The sequence below is a fragment of the Trachypithecus francoisi genome, unplaced genomic scaffold, assembly GCF_009764315.1.
Source record: "Trachypithecus francoisi isolate TF-2019V2 unplaced genomic scaffold, Tfra_2.0 Lachesis_group8, whole genome shotgun sequence".
Taxonomy (NCBI): domain Eukaryota; kingdom Metazoa; phylum Chordata; class Mammalia; order Primates; family Cercopithecidae; genus Trachypithecus; species Trachypithecus francoisi.
The window spans coordinates 89,127,732-89,144,632 of NW_022681473.1; the positions used below are offsets into that span (position 1 = coordinate 89,127,732).

General features: G+C 32.4%; 1 protein-coding gene and 1 long non-coding RNA gene across 2 annotated transcripts in view; one reads left to right on the forward strand and one right to left on the reverse strand.

Annotated features, from left to right (window-relative positions):
- The window catches only part of LOC117080178, an 87,395-nt gene that overhangs the window by 54,943 nt on the left and 15,551 nt on the right, over positions 1-16,901 (reverse strand). The window contains exon 3 of the long non-coding RNA XR_004435745.1: positions 5,159-5,222. This is a non-coding gene — a long non-coding RNA (uncharacterized LOC117080178). The remainder of the gene's footprint in view (positions 1-5,158; positions 5,223-16,901) is intronic.
- CNTN5 (contactin 5) overlaps positions 1-16,901 on the forward strand; it is a 1,344,835-nt gene that overhangs the window by 1,053 nt on the left and 1,326,881 nt on the right. The window lies entirely within an intron of this gene.

Here is a 16,901-nt window from a genome sequence, read left to right on the forward strand (position 1 = left end):
CCACTACATATGTTAGAACTATATTACTTTTAAATCTTAGAACCGTTCTCCCAAGAAAAATACAATTTCATGTGGTAATTTAAATGCAGGTGAGAAGCAAAAAACTTTTAAACTGTTGTATGTTCAATGCCTTACCTACATTTAATTCATTTATTTCTTAATTTAAAAGAGAAAATCATTTAGAGGGCCAGAACTTCTACTCTGATTCTCAATTTCGACTGTGGAAATAAGGATGAAAGACGTAGATGTTCATTAGAATACTAGCATTTAAAAAATATAGACAAATAGTTGAATTTAAAAATTAATACAGATATCATCGATTACTGTTAAATTGCCACAGAACTACAGAAGTACTTATGACCATTATGGGGAGCTTAAGGGAGTTCATTATGATTAATATTGTGACTCTCAGTATTTCAGAAAATAATGACTAGGTCATTCCTGTTTTTGAAAATGCCTGTAGTCAATTTTGGGCAATTCTCATGGTTGCTTGCATATTCTCCTATTTCATGCTCAAATTATTCTAAGTTATGTGGAGACTAGTGTACTGAGTCTGAAACTTAACAGGCATAAGTTTGCTCTGACTTTAATCGAAAAGAGATGTGACTGAGAATATGTCATATAAAACTAATGATAACAAATTAAAGATATTACATACAAAGATCATCTAAGTCTGTGAAAGGGAGGAAAAGCAAAAACAAAATCAGAGTTAAAGTTACAAAAAGGAAAATGCAATATAAAGAATATAAATTGAAAAATAGCTGGAGTGTGAGGAATAATATTAAAGCCTATCTGAAAATAGAAAGTCAGCGAAATTGTTATTACAAGTGCCAGTGTTTTTGCTTAGGAATTGGTGTATCCTTTAAATTATTTAAAACTTCTGAAAATTGAGAAAGGAGGAGAAAAACTGCTAATTTTAATTTCTTTCTGATTCCATAGACAACTAAACAGAAAGTTAGATTCTTAAAAGTTAAATAAAAATATAATCACCTAGATTAACTAAATGCCAGACTTTGTAAGTTGTGAGGCACATGTATACCAAGGTGCTTTTGGAAATACATCACAAAAGCTACAGTTGTGGAATTTTTAAATGAATAGCTGAAATACCTGAATGTTTCTCAAGATGAGCAGTCAGTACTTCAGGTATTAGGTGGTCTGAAACAATTCTTAGGGAACCAAACTGAAATCAGATCGTGAATCTATATATAGAATATGTTTATGTAAGATGAATCATTAAAATTAGTAGCTTGTGAAAATTTACTTCAATCTTATGTGTCCAATTAAGTAGCACTATCTGTTAGAAATGTACCAGGTTTGGCTAATATGTATTTCTTTAAATGTCTCTTTTACTTCACAGTTTAGAAAATCTAGACCACTTTCAGGGTAGAGGTAAGAGTGTGATTGTCTGTCACAGCTGACTTAGCAATAAGGACCGGAGGGTGTCAGTAAAGGGCAAAGGGCCCACATAGACTGGCCAAAGCATTTTGGACTTTGTCTTACTTCTAGACAAAATAAAGGCATATTTTGTGAAGATTAAAGTAAAAATGACGAAAACTTCTCTAGATGGCTGTAATACTGTGAAGATGATTTGATTTTACAGAGTTTGATTGGCTAAAACAAAGTTATAGCAGAGTTCGGTGTCTCCTTCATCAGTCAAACTAATTCAGAATTTTATGAGGCTCAGATATTGTGTAATTTGCTGAATCCATTATTTCTCACCTATCTTGATTACCTATTGTCTTTGAATTTTCTTTTTAAACATGGGTATTTTAATTTTTACAAAATTTGTTTCTCTTAATTTAAATAATAAACTCATACATTCATGTGGTTTGTTTTCTTGAAATTCTGACTTCAGGAGTTGATTTTATTAATCTCTTTCTTCTTTCTGACAATCCAACCATAAAGTAAGAGAGCCGTGTGTTTCTCACAAGATGTTAAGAACAGTGTTGTAAGGCTGTGCTAATATGTTACATGAACTTCTTAACACTTTATAGCAGGAAAGAGACTGGTCAGAAGCTCAAAGCAGTAGAATCACTGCAGAGGTCTATTTTCTGAGCATTTGTGATCAATAACTCCACATTAGAGGCTGGTCCATTTTAAAAAGTAATGAAGTAAAGAAAACTCCTAATGCTTAAGATTTAAGATTAAAAACTACTATGAACTATGTTCCATCTCCCTACCCACTCAAGTAAGCAATCCTGTTTTATGATTTTTGGAGATTCAAATGTGTATTGTTAGAAGGGTTTTAATAAATTGAATATTATTAGTTCAGATTTTTTTCCAGATACTTAAACAGTTTTTTGAGTTGATTTATTTAAATTGAATGACACAAAATATAGTGTTTTAATACAGTGGCTATAAGAACAATTTTTAAATAGAAATATATATTTGCTTTTTTAGAAAACTGGTTTTACAATTGATTTCTTTCATCAAAATTATTCTGAAGTATTGAACTGAATCCCAGGAACTTAACATAATAACACTGTATAACTTCAGTTATGTTTTACCTATAATATTTGCATAAGCTAATTGTAGATAATTTTATGTCTATTAATCCCTATAAATTAAAACACAGGTCTTTAGTTGTTGTTTTTTTTTTTTTTTATTATTATACTTTAAGTTCTAGGGTACATGTGCATAACGTGCAGGTTTGTTACATATGTATACTTATGCCATGTTGGTGTGCTGCACCCATCAACTCGTCAGCACCCATCAATTCATCATTTATATCATGTATACCTCTCCAATGCAATCCCTCCCTCCTCCCCCCTCGCCATGATAGGCCCCAGTGTGTGATGTTCCCCTTCCCCAGTCCAAGTGATCTCATTGTTCAGTTCCCACCTATGAGTGAGAACATGCGGTGTTTGGTTTTCTCTTCTTGTGATAGTTTGCTAAGAATGATGGTTTCCAGCTGCATCCATGTCCCTACAAAGGACGCAAACTCATCCTTTTTGATGGCTGCATAGTATTCCATGGTGTATATATGCCACATTTTCTTAATCCAGTCTGTCACAGATGGACATTTGGGTTGATTCCAAGTCTTTGCTATTGTGAATAGTGCCGCAATAAACATACGTGTGCATGTGTCTTTGTAGTAGAGTAATTTATAATCCTTTGGGTATATACCCAGTAGTGGGATGGCTGGGTCATATGGTACATCTAGTTCTAGATCCTTGAGGAATCGCCATACTGTTTTCCATAATGGTTGAACTAGTTTACAGTCCCACCAACAGTGTAAAAGTGTTCCTATTTCTCCACATCCTCTCCAACACCTGTTGTTTCCTGACTTCTTAATGATTGCCATTCTGACTGGTGTGAGATGGTATCTCATTGTGGTTTTGATTTGCATTTCTCTGATGGCCGGTGATGATGAGCATTTTTTCATGTGTCTGTTGGCTGTATGGATGTCTTCTTTTGAGAAATGTCTGTTCATATCCTTTCCCCACTTTTTGATGGGGTTGTTTGTTTTTTTCTTGTATATTTATTTGAGTTCTTTGTAGATTCTGGATATTAGCCCTTTGTCAGATGAGTAGATTGCAAAAATTTTCTCCCATTCTGTAGGTTGCCTGTTCACTCTGATTATAGTTTCTTTTGCTGTGCAAAAGCTCTTTAGTTTAATGAGATCCCATTTGTCAATGTTGGCTTTTGCTGCCGTTGCTTTTGGTGTTTTAGACATGAAGTCCTTGCCCATGCCTATGTCCTGAATGGTACTACCTAGATTTTCTTCTAGGGTTTTTATGGTATTAGGTCTAACATTTAAGTCTCTAATCCATCTTGAATTAATTTTCATATAAGGGGTAAGGAAAGGATCCAGTTTCAGCTTTCTACTTATGGCTAGCCAATTTTCCCAGCACCATTTATTAAATAGGGAATCCTTTCCCCATTTCTTGTTTCTCTCAGGTTTGTCAAAGATCAGATGGCTGTAGATGTGTGGTATTATTTCTGAGGACTCTGTTCTGTTCCATTGGTCTATATCTCTGTTGTGGTACCAGTACCATGCTGTTTTGGTTACTGTAGCCTTGTAGTATAGTTTGAAGTCAGGTAGCGTGACGCCTCCAGCTTTGTCCTTTTGACTTAGGATTGTCTTGGCAATGCGGGCTCTTTTTTGGTTCCATATGAATTTTAAAGCCGTTTTTTCCAATTCTGTGAAGAAAGTCATTGGTAGCTTGATGGGGATGGCATTGAATCTATAAATAACCTTGGGCAGTATGGCCATTTTCACGATATTGATTCTTCCTATCCATGAGCATGGTATGTTCTTCCATTTGTTTGTGTCCTCTTTGATTTCACTGAGCAGTGGTTTGTAGTTCTCCTTGAAGAGGTCCTTTACATCTCTTGTAAGCTGGATTCTGTTGGAAGTTCTGGCTAGGGCAATCAGGCAAGAGAAAGAAATCAAGGGTATCCAGTTAGGAAAAGAAGAAGTCAAATTGTCCCTGTTTGCAGATGACATGATTGTATATTTAGAAAACCCCATTGTCTCAGCCCAAAATCTCCTTAAGCTGATAAGCAACTTCAGCAAAGTCTCAGGATACAAAATTAATATGCAAAAATCACAAGCATTCTTATACACCAGTAACAGACAAGCAGAGAGCCAAATCAGGAATGAACTTCCATTCACAATTGCTTCAAAGAGGTCTTTAGTTTTATATCCCAGAGTACTGCATATTATAGTTTTGAAATTATACCCTCCTCACACATAAGCTCATAAGTGTTACAAAGCTATTCAAGTATGGTAGTTTCTCTTTTCTCCAGTGCAGGGAGCTGGGACATTTCCACAGAGCCCACAAAGTAATTCTGAAAAATAAATCAAGATTGTCTGTTTTATGAAAATAAAAAAATGGATCTACCATTTTTAATCTAATATAAAATAGCGTGAGATCTATCATTCTTGAGAATCTTAAGAAATTACAGTCATATTCATTTCCCATGTATTTCTTAAGCTAGAATTTCTTGTGATCACTGCCATTTTTAAACATTTCAAAAAATGTTTCATTAGATACATTTCACAACACGGATGTAAAGTTGATTGTTTTTTCTTTTTTCCTAAGTGGTTCTTAAAAACTTATAATGATCTAAGTAACTTGTTGCTTAATGACTACCACTTTAATTTATTTATTTTCACAAATGACCTTCTCATAACAGATCTGACAGGACTCACCTATTTCCTCTTATGCCAGTCATGTTTCCAAAACGTTCTCACACTCAATTTGCAGAGTGGAGGCCTAGGTAAAAAGCAAGGAGCCAATACATTTTATGAGTTTTTGATGAAAAATATTGTTATGGTTAATATCTTTACTAGAAAATATAGAGCCAGTTAAAGGTAAAGTGACTAAACTGAACAATATCCAAAGCACTTCCATTTTAGGCAAGAAATATTTCATTTATGTGAATGATAAAAAATTCTCTTTCATATCCATTGACTGGAAAAGTAGAAATATATATTTAAACATTTTATGAAGGGAGTAGGGATGTACTTCACATCATTCTTACAGCTGCTAACAACCCAGAAAGGAGAACATCTCATCTTCCATAACTATCCAGTAGTAAATGTAGTATATGTTTATGAAAAGAAATGTTGCTGATTATATAGGTGATAAAAAATTGAAATTCTCTTCCTTTTGTGAGTATTGGCAGAGGCATTCATTATGAGGCTAAAAATAGTGGGATGTTCTCATCAAGAGATATTATAATGATAGTAATAAAGTATCTGGAGCTGCAACCAGGTCTATTAATGTATTTTTACAAGTATTTCATTAGTTGCAGGAGTTTTTATTTATCATATAAATAGTAGAGAAATGGGATGTTGATTTTGTGAGAAATTTAAGTATATAAAGTTTTATCTTTATTTTCTTAAATAATTCATTTTATATTTGTAACTATTAAGGATTTTTTTCTGAAATTAAACAAATTATGAAGGCAATATTCAAGAATTTATAACAACTATTTTAATTCACCTAGGTTCTCCCATTTCAGTTACATGCAAGAACTTACTTTCAATTGTGCAATATTTGTTGAGATACTATGTTCTTCAGCCTTTAAATTTACTAAACTAGACAAAATCCCTGATGACTAAAAGTAATACTATTAGAAATTACAGGTGAGTGACAATAGGAATTTTTAAAAGAATTATTGTTCTCTAAAAATAAATTTTTATTTAATTGACAGTTTCATGATCATTAAATATAATAGGAATTCCTGGGCACTGGAACAGATTGAATGACCCCAAATATATCGTAAAACATTGTGAAAAGTCTCATGTTTAATCTGTTAGGTATTGTATTTTGCCTTATTTTGTTATTTTAAAACTTTCCTCTTCATATTGTTTTCTAAAAGATATAGACTGGCTTAATATTATCTCCCATATGGCAAAAATTATTAAAACAAATTGTTAATGTCCACTATTTCTTTTCTAGTTTTGTATTTTTGATGATATGAATTTCAAAATTATAGCATTGATAAGAGAATTGAAACTCTAAGCTTCATAATTCTATTTAATACTCTCTTCTTCCTTTTGTGATACTGTTATTCTAATGTGTGAGCTGATGAATGAGAGTTCATGCTAAAATAACCATATCACTCAAATTCAGCACAAATGTCATGATTTATTGATGATTAATTGGGGGACACTTAGGGAAAAGTGACAATAAATATCATTTAATATTGGAAGGGGCCATGCAGAGCTCGTATTTTTACCTATTCATAATAAAGTTTATTCACTAATAAACAAGAGTATAAAAAAGTGAAGTGATGTGTTCAACATTGCAAGTAATGCAAAAGATGGAATTAGAACTCACATCTCTTAAATTTCAAGATCAGAGCTATTTATAGCTTATACTTTATTTTATACTGTGGACATCTTGATTATTTTTGTATCTATTCAAATCAAATCCTTATATTAGGATATAAGTATAGGTAATTTCCTTGTTGCCACTGATTATCTGTAAAACATTGTCTTTTAAGATTAGAAATTTAAGATCCAATTATATTAACTCTGGAAACTGCTATACCCACATTCTCTTAACCAACAACTATAGAACTTAACTGCTGGATGTGAACTTTTTCACAATGAACTTGGTATGCACTCAACAGCTACATCAAATGACAGAAGTTTTTTTTTTTTTTTTTTTTTTTTTGACAGTTTTAATTAGGAAACTTGGGAACCTTTTAGAGTGTTATAATTAAGTAGAAAGAAGGATTTAAGTGATTTTATTCCATGGCATATATGTAAGGGAACATCCATTTGCCCTATAATACTTTTTGATTTTTCCCAGACTGGCAGGTTTTCTTTTTTTCCTAGTAATAAACATTTAATGGAAGCCCTAAATCAAATAGAAACTCGATAAGAAATGTAGATGAGAGTATAGTTCTTTGACAAATTTTGGGTAAAATTTAATTCATGGGCTTTTTAAAGGTAGTAATGATTTTAGAGCATTTGCTAATAAAGCAGAGAATATATCTCTAGAAATATGCACTATTCTTTTGTTTTGAAATTCAAATGTCAACTTGTATATAAATTCTAGTCTTTCTGTGATAATATTAAAGGAGGTTAATAGAGAACAAATTTGGAACTGTAATACTATTTAATCATCATTGTATCTGAACCAAAGTTTATCTATGCTTAATTTTAATAATGTCATATAAATTATTTTACAATGAATATATACATTAAAAATTCCTCAGTAGAACTGAATATGATAAAACATAAAATTACCATAGTGCAATTGAGTGGAAGGCAGTTTAAATATTGCTGAATTTCTGGTATTACATTACTTTTACAGATGCCTTCTCCTGATGCTTTGTCAAATTATGACAAGCAATTTATGTGTTGGGGGGAATGAATTCAAGTTTTAAGACTCTTTTTCTTTAAACACTGAATATTTAAAGATGGCGTGATAAGTGTAGTAGAGATGATCTGAAAGACTGTGACTAAAAATGTTAATATTTTATTTGAAGTATTTTGTATACTAAGTATATAACCCCAATTTGCAAGTAAAATAAATAAAATATAAAACATATTCTTGAAGCCCAATGAATAGTCATTTTCATTCTTGAATTTTTACTTTCTTTAGGTATTTACTTTCCTAAAACTTACATTCAGTTCTTTAACATTTTCAAATAACAGTAATCTCAGTAAGGAGGAGTAGTTACTTGAGATTGAAGTTAAATGATCCACAATTGATTTTATGAAAATTATACATATTAACTATTTTAAAAATATATGACTGCATTTGTTTGTTTCTCATTCTTTAACATGGTCTTGTTAGTAAGTGCCACAGTAAGTAAAATTAATGAAAAGTAATTTCTTTCACATTTAAAGCAATTTCAACATTAATTTACTCACAGAAATGGTCTACTGTGGACAGTGGCAGTACAAAGTAAGAATATAAAAGAGAATAAATAGTTCACAACCTGGTGGAGGAAATACACCCATAGGGTGAATATAATTCATGTGAAATATGCAGTGATAGAGGTATATGTGACTAAGATGCAGATTTTCAATATTTCTCCTTCTGGAGACTTCTGTTACTTTTCTCCTAATGAACCTTTCCAGCTTGGACAATTTCATGCTAACATTAGTTCTCTAATTGCTTTATTTACTTTCCATTGCCTAAGTTATTTTAAAGTGATTTTGGTTCCAGGAGTCACCTAACCACTTTAAATGAATGTTGTGTTTTTTGACATCTCATTATACTGCTAACTTTAATATCTCGGAGCCATCTAATCTCTCATGATATAGCCAAATTCAAGGTAAAAATGAATGTGGCTGAGATGCTGTGGAAAAAAAGCCATTTCTATATGGTATAAATAAGATTTATTTCTTTCATTTATTTAGTATGACATATTAATGCTGCTGATAAAACTTACTTTGCAGGAGTAGATTAACTATGAAGCCAATGAAGCTTTGCTTATATGGCCGTTTCCAAATACTAATAGTAGTAATAGTGGCAGAAATCACAGTAAACATTATTTTAATAATTATAATAATATATCTAACATAGGGAGCCATATGGATTAAAAGATTTGGTTTTTGAATTTTAGGTTCAATTTTGACTTTAAAACTTATTAGCTGTATAATTTTGGACAAGAAACAATCTTTCTTTACATACAAAATACCTGTCATAATGTAATATACAAGAAAAAAATATCTACTTTTCAATGGTTAAAAAAATGATAGTGTTAAAATCATTAAAGTTTTAAGTCTAGGAGGAAATTTTTATTTTACTTCAATTCTCATTCTAAGCTTATCTGTCTACCAAAATATTGTTGTTGTTGATGTTGTTTTTTAATGAGACACAATCATGTTCTAATTGTGGAAGGGGATATTGAGATCTTTAGAACATCAGCATTTAAAGATTATTCTGTGTATGTCATCTTTTATTCAAAGAATTTTCTCAAATATATACTTCTAATAAATCTAGTATGTTTGATACCATATGCTTTTCGGGATTCAAAAGAAATGAGAAGTTTGACCACTGACAATGAAAAGATGGAAAATCGTTCAGTCAGGACACAGCTTAATAAGAAACTTAAGGAAAATATACCTGTAAAAGACTGTAGAAACATTGGAGGAACAGAAATGGTCATTGTTGTGATGCATTAAACTAACTTCCTGGACAAACTCTTTTCAGTTGTTGTAGAGAGGGAGAAACAAAACAAATGTGTAGGAAAAAGGTAGGAAAGCTAATTAATGTACAGAAAGAATGCTCTTAATGCAAAGAGAGAAGTTAAAAATATATAAAATGAGGAAATTTGGAGGATTCTAAGAGATAAACTGAAAAAATTGGGATTTTGTTCCAAAGCAAGAGAATAATATTTATCTCAATATTGTATGATATTTGAGTTTCTTCCCAGTTTTTCCCTTTACTGTGACTTGTACAGGTCACATTGCTTCTCTCCCTAGTTTATTAATTTCTCAATCAAAAGAATTAAAGTAAATGAATTTAAAGCATATTCTTCAGGTTTTGATCCACTGTTACTCTATGACTGTGTGAGTTGTGAGGTTTTGACAAAGGGAAGAATGGAATGACATGAAAATGTAAGAATTGACAACTGAATCTAGAATGAGCTCCACAGAAGAGAGAAGAAACCACATTCATGGCATATGATGAGGTCACAAAAAGAGCATGAGCTTCTTAGACACAAGTTTAACCCAGGTGTTTCCCTAAGCAACACAATAACCTTTATACGTTTTCATTTCTTTCCCTGTAAAAGACGATATTAACTAGTAACTCATCATTCTTTTTGCAAGAAGGAAATGAGACTGTAGATTTAGGAACCAAAATTACTTCATATATTCAGCTATAGATGCTTATAAAATTTCTTTTTTTCCTTATACGTTTTAAGGCATAAAATTATTTAAATTTAGTATAAATATACGTGGGTACAGTGACTCTAGGATTCTAAATATGAAGAAAATCACTTATTTTCTTGGCTGGATGCTGTGTATTCATGTATATTTGCTGATGGTGACATGTTTTCTTTTAATGACCTTATTTTACTTGCTCATTTTGACAGTGATTACCTCTTCTGGACCTTTTGCTTTAATTTTGTTTTGTTGGGCCTGAAAAGGGAAGTCATTCATTTCTCTTTACAAAATTACTTAGAGCATAGATTCTATTTTGTAGGTAGAGGAAGATATTTCACATAATGTCTTTTGAATCCTGTGTGATAACAAAATAGTATAGAATACATTCATTTGAAATTAATAATGTTCCCCAATTATATTCTTTTTAACTTTATTGTCTGTTTTGCTACTTTAAGAAAGTAATATTTTGAAACAGACGTGCTACAAATGTGGTGTCTAATGCTAACTCTTTAAAACAAATCTAAACTGAAATCTTTTAAATTGTGAATTGTATTTTAGAGCAAAAATACAATGATTTAAGCTTGTAAACATTTTACAAGTTTTTCCAAAAATGACATATAGATATATATTACTATGGTAGCTTTTTTGGGTTGGCTACTTTGGCAATGAGTTATTATAAAATAAAAACACATTTTACTATTTGTGTGGTAAATCATATAATATTTTAAGTATGTATGTCCTTTATACCCATCCAATAAGTAAACCTCTTCCTGAAACATTTACTGATTATTCTACTTTTGTAGAAGATATAATATAGCAGAAAGAAATGGAAGAAAGAAATCTCAGATAAGAATATTTTCTTTCAAAAAAGGTATGAGAAAAATTTATTGGGTCTGGAACTGTTGGATAGAGAGGAAAAAAGACAGGTGAAGAAAGCCACCAAGCAGACAGGAGAGGGAGCTGATAGAAAGCAATTTTGTACTGTTTAGTGAGGAAGTCATTAAATAAATATTTATACCATGAGCTATTTAAAAACAAACAAACCTGGAATTGATATTTCACCTGAAACAAAGGTGTCTTTTAATCTTTGCTTCATGTATTTTTCTTCTAAGATACTAGTTCTTAAGATCTAAATTCATGGCTTAGTTTTTCATGTTGCATATCAAAATGCCAACTATTCAGAAATGCCATACAGTTGCTTGGATAAATATTAATTTAGAAGGAAGAAATGACCTAGTGTTCTCAGTTATAATTCTTATAACTTCTCTTATGTAGACATTATATATGGTCTAACATCTCCTACATATCAGAATTTTTTTTTTTTTTTTTTTCGAGACGGAGTTTCGCCCTTGTTGACCAGGTGGTAGTGCAATGACATCATCTTGGCTCACTGCAACCTCTGCCTCCCAGGTTCAAGCGATTCTCCTACCTCAACCTCCAGAGTAGCTGGGAATGCAGGCTTGCGCCAACACACCCAGCTAATTCTTTGTATTTTTAGTAGAGATGGGGTTTCTCCATGTTGGCCAGGCTGGTGTCCAACTTCTGATCTCAGGTGATCCACCCGCCTCGGCCTCCCAAAGTGCTGGGATTACAGGTGTGAGCTTCTGTGCTGGGCCAATATCAGAATTTTAATAGATGTCTTAAAATTGAGATGTTTAATAGATTTTTAAAGACATCTATTAAACTTTAATAGTTGATTAAAAGTCCCCTGATGTACTTCTGTGATTAACTACCTTTAGTAAATGTTAATCCCTAGTTGGTTAGTGTTTGTCTTTAATGCTTGAATAAGTTATCTATCTCAGACACATTTCTTTTTTTATGTGTAGGAATGGCCCTATAATTAGTTACTTTATTCTTACATTTCAAACACACCAGAAGAATTTAAGTTTTCTCATGAGATAAAAATAAAACCTGAATAAAAATAAATACACCTTATGAATCTTTTTCCCATAGACAAAATAATACAGACTCCATTTTAAGGATGGATATATAAAAACAAGTTATTTTGGAGGAGGATTGCATTCCAATAATAAAAATACTTATAACTTTTTCTTCTAACTCTTCATTTATAGAGTCAAATGTTGTATAAAAGTGACTTCAAATATGATTTTTTAATGTATTTTTTGTGAGATTACAAATGATCTGCTCCATTGGTTGTGTTGTAAACTTAAAGACTACCTAATGAAGTATAATCTTATGACTAGGAATCTTGATTGAATGAACACTATTGTGTTCATCTCTTTTTATTCTAATATGGAATTCACAATTAGAAGTACAAAATAGTATGAATATTTTATTTGTATAAATATATGTACAGCAGTCCCTCCTTTTCTGTGGGAAATATATTCCAAGACCTTCAGTGGATGCCTGAAACCACAGCTAGTACCAAACTCTATATTTTTTATATATTATCTATGTGAGAACTGAGATGGCTAGTAATTGACCAGGGGACAGGTAGCATACACAGTGTGGATAAGCTAGAGAAGGGATGATTTGGTGGAACAGAGTGCGCTGCAGCAGATTTCATCTTGTTATTCAGAATGGTGCAAATGTAAAATATGAATTGTTTATTCCTGTAATTTTCTATTTAATATTTGTGGACTGCAGCTGACCTTGGGTAAATTAAATGGTGGAAAGTCACACTGTGGATAAGGAGGGATTAATGTACCACAAATTTCTTTATCCATTCAATCATTGACAGAAGCTTCTGTTGTTTCCATATCTTGGCTATTGTGAACAATGGTGCAATCAATGTGGGGGTGCAGGTATCTTTACGAGGTGGTGATTTTATTTACTTTGGGTATATATTCAGAAGGAAGATTTCTGGGTCATATGATAGCTCTGCTTTTAATTTCTTTGCAAACCTCCATACTGCTGTCCACAATGACTGCACTAATCTAAATTTCTACCAAATTGCAAGTGCTTTTTTTTTTTTTTTCACCTGTTCATCAACACTTGTTATCCCTTGTCTCTTTGATAAAGGCCATCTTAAAAGGTGTAAGGTGATATCACCTTTTTGTATAGCTGTTGGCTATTTTTATGTCTTCTTTGGAAAAATATATATTCTGGTCCTTGCTCATTTTTAATCAAGTTTTCATTTTTATTTTTACTATGAAGTTGTGTGAGTTTCTTATATATTACTTATCCTCAAAGAGGAGATCTGCCATTTTCAGCAACATAGATGAACTTAGAGAGTATTTTGGTAAGGGATGTTAGCCAGACAGAATGAAAAATACTGCAGTATATTACTTATACAAGTATGTAAAGAATAGAACAGTGCTTACCAGGAGTGGGAGTACCGGATGAGGGTGGATGGAGGGTGGAATGAGGAAATGGAAGTCAAAGAGTACAAAGACATTGCAGTTATGTGAGGTGAATAAGTGTGGACACCTGATGTACAATATGAGGAGTATGTTAGTAATATCGTAGTGTCTATGGGAATTTGCCAATAGAGTAGACTAAGAAAGGTAACTACATGAGATGATGGATGTTAATTTGCTTGGCTGTAGTAATCATTTCATTGTAAGTATGTGTATCAAAACATGTTGTACAACTTAAAGCATCTTTCATCTTTTTAAAAATTATTTTTATTGTATATATTTAAAATCGCTATGAAAAAGAATGTAATTAAAGCTAAACCTCTTTCCTAAAGTAGTATTCCAGCTCTCTCCCTCAGAAGTAGTAATCATTAAGAGATTTTTTATACATATAGCATTCTATTTATAGATAATGTATCAATTTTTCTTAATTTTGGGTAGCTATATAACAAAAAGGTATGTAATTTTTAATAGAGTACTTTTAATAAAGTTATACATGATTTATATGAATAGTTCCTCACCTAAAACTATCCACCAATTTACTTCTCATATGAAAACAAAAATGAAATTAAAATTCTTAGTTATGAATTTTATATGAATGGATCTTGAAGTTGTATTGCTAGGTCATTGAGAACGTACACTTAAAATTTTGCCTTTACTGCCAAGTTTCCCTCCATAGCAAAGATACCAACTAATACTCCCACTATTAGTGTATTCCAATGTCTGTCTCGTCCCACTGTAGCCAACACAGTGTGTTACCAAACTGCTTGTTCTGTGCCTAACAGAATGGTTCTAAAAGAAAGTATGTTTTTATTTTAATTTATGTTTAACATTTGAACATCCCTTTATGTTTATAACACATTTTTTATTTGACCTATGGTTCCTACCCATTTGCCAGTGATGTTCTGAGTTGATCTTTTTCCTAGTCCTTTTACATACTAACAGAAACAAACACATAGCAGCAAGAAGTCAATTTAAAATGCTTTGAGGCATTGCCAGATTTTATAAGAAATAAAATGCATGTCTGTGAAAATTATAGAGATGTTTGTGTAAATACCATTGTCTTCTTTTCTCCCTCCACTGTAAGCAGAAGATCCAGTGGAGATCCAATGAAGAGAATAAAATTTTGTCTTCTTCAATCACATAAAAAAAATCCAGATAAATGAACCCGTTTTCTCATATTCAAAGTAGCCTTCTAAATATCACTCACTCAACATTCCTTCAAGGAATCTCACTGGCAATTTTTTTCTCCAGACTGGTTTCTCTCCTTCTATTCTCCAACATGTCAATAATTCTGATGGGATAATCTTTCAGAGACTCAAGCTTGTCATGTCATTTCTTTGCTCTGAAAGCTTTAATGCTTTCTACAGTTTAAAGAACACATTTAAGACTTTGCAGTGTTCCATTAAGGAGTTCCATAACTGTTCTTTAGCAACTCTTTTCTAGGCTCCTTTGCAACTACAACAATGGATAGATTTTAAATTCAGCCACAATACTACCAAAACCTATAATTAGTTGTCCCATCTCTATACTTTTGCTGACATCATTTACTGCCAAAAATAATGCTTGGGGATATGTTTTTTCCTCTTTTTTTTCTTTCTTGACATGGAATCTCACTCTGTCACCCAGGCTGGAGTGCAGTCACGTGATCTTGGCTAACTGCAACCTCCAGCTCCCAGGTTCAAGCAATTCTCTGCCTCAGCATCCCAAGTAGCTGGAATTACAAGCATACCCCACCATGCCCAGCTAATTTTTATATTTTTATTAGAGATAGGATTTTACCATCTTGGCCAGGCTGGTCTTGAACTCCTGACCTCGTGATCCCGCTGCCTTGGTCTCCCAAAGTGTTGGGATTACAAGTGTGAGCCACTGAGCCCAACCGGGACATCTCTTTACAAAAATTACTTTTCCTATCAGGAGATTGCAAGCTGCTTTAAAGATAAGAAAGTGTTTTGATAATTTTTATAAACTGCTTTGCCTAACATAAACACTGAGGTGTTTATTTAATTAATTTTTTATTAATTTAGAGCAGAATTTAATTTAATTAATTTAATACATTCTGCTCTAAATAATACAGTGCTTTAAAGAGGCCAACATTGAAAAATACTTCAGGCCGGGCGCGGTGGCTCAAGCCTGTAATCCCAGCACTTTGGGAGGCCGAGACGGGCGGATCACGAGGTCAGGAGATCGAGACCATCCTGGCTAACACGGTGAAACCCCGTCTCTACTAAAAAAATACAAAAACTAGCCGGGCGAGGTAGCGGGCGCCTGTAGTCCCAGCTACTCCGGGAGGCTGAGGCAGGAGAATGGCGTGAACCCGGGAGGCGGAGCTTGCAGTGAGCTGAGATCCGGCCACTGCACTCCAGCCTGGGGGACAGAGCGAGACTCCGTCTCAAAAAAAAAAAAAAAAAAAAAAAAAAAAGAAAAATACTTCATAAAGAACAATTACCTTTAGTGAGGTATAACACAGAGTGAGCTCTCAGTTAAGTTGTTATAGGTTCTTTTCTGGTCCTTCACCTAACAACATCAGTAAGACTAATTATTTGTCCAAGTTGTAGTTTCCTAATTGGAATAAAGATATTAAACTTGTCTATTCTGAAATAAATTATGATAAAAATTTTTTGTACTTTTAATTGACAAATAATAGTTGTGAATATTTATAAGATACACAGTGATGTTGTGATAACATCATTGATGTTACATATACTGTATACTGATCAGATCAGGGTAATTAGCATATCCATCATCTCAAACATTTATCATTTCTTTGTGTTGGTAACGACAAATATTCTCCTTCTAGCTATTGTAAACTATATATTACTGTTAACTGTAGTCATCAGTGGTATATAACAATGCTAGAACTTATTCCTCCTGTCTAGTTGTAAAATTTAAATTCCACTGACTCAATGAATTTTACAATGCCTGCATTGCTTGTTACAAAGCAAGTAACATTGCTTATTACAAAAACATGAGCAGTAGACCAACGCTTCTTTTAGCTCTGCTGAAACATGAGCAAATATTTTTCACTTTTTACATCATTTATAATTGTCTGTAACTTCCACAAAGTTAATACTTCTTAATGCAAAAAAAAACAAGAAAGATATATATAATTTTACAACCTCTTATAATATGTAGTACATATGTATGTGGGTATAATACATCTGTCATTATAAAATGAATAATAAATCTTACATTTTATAATGAAAGACATATTATACATTATATTTGGACTTCACCACTGAATCAAATCACAAATAGGTCTGGTAAGTAAAATGTCC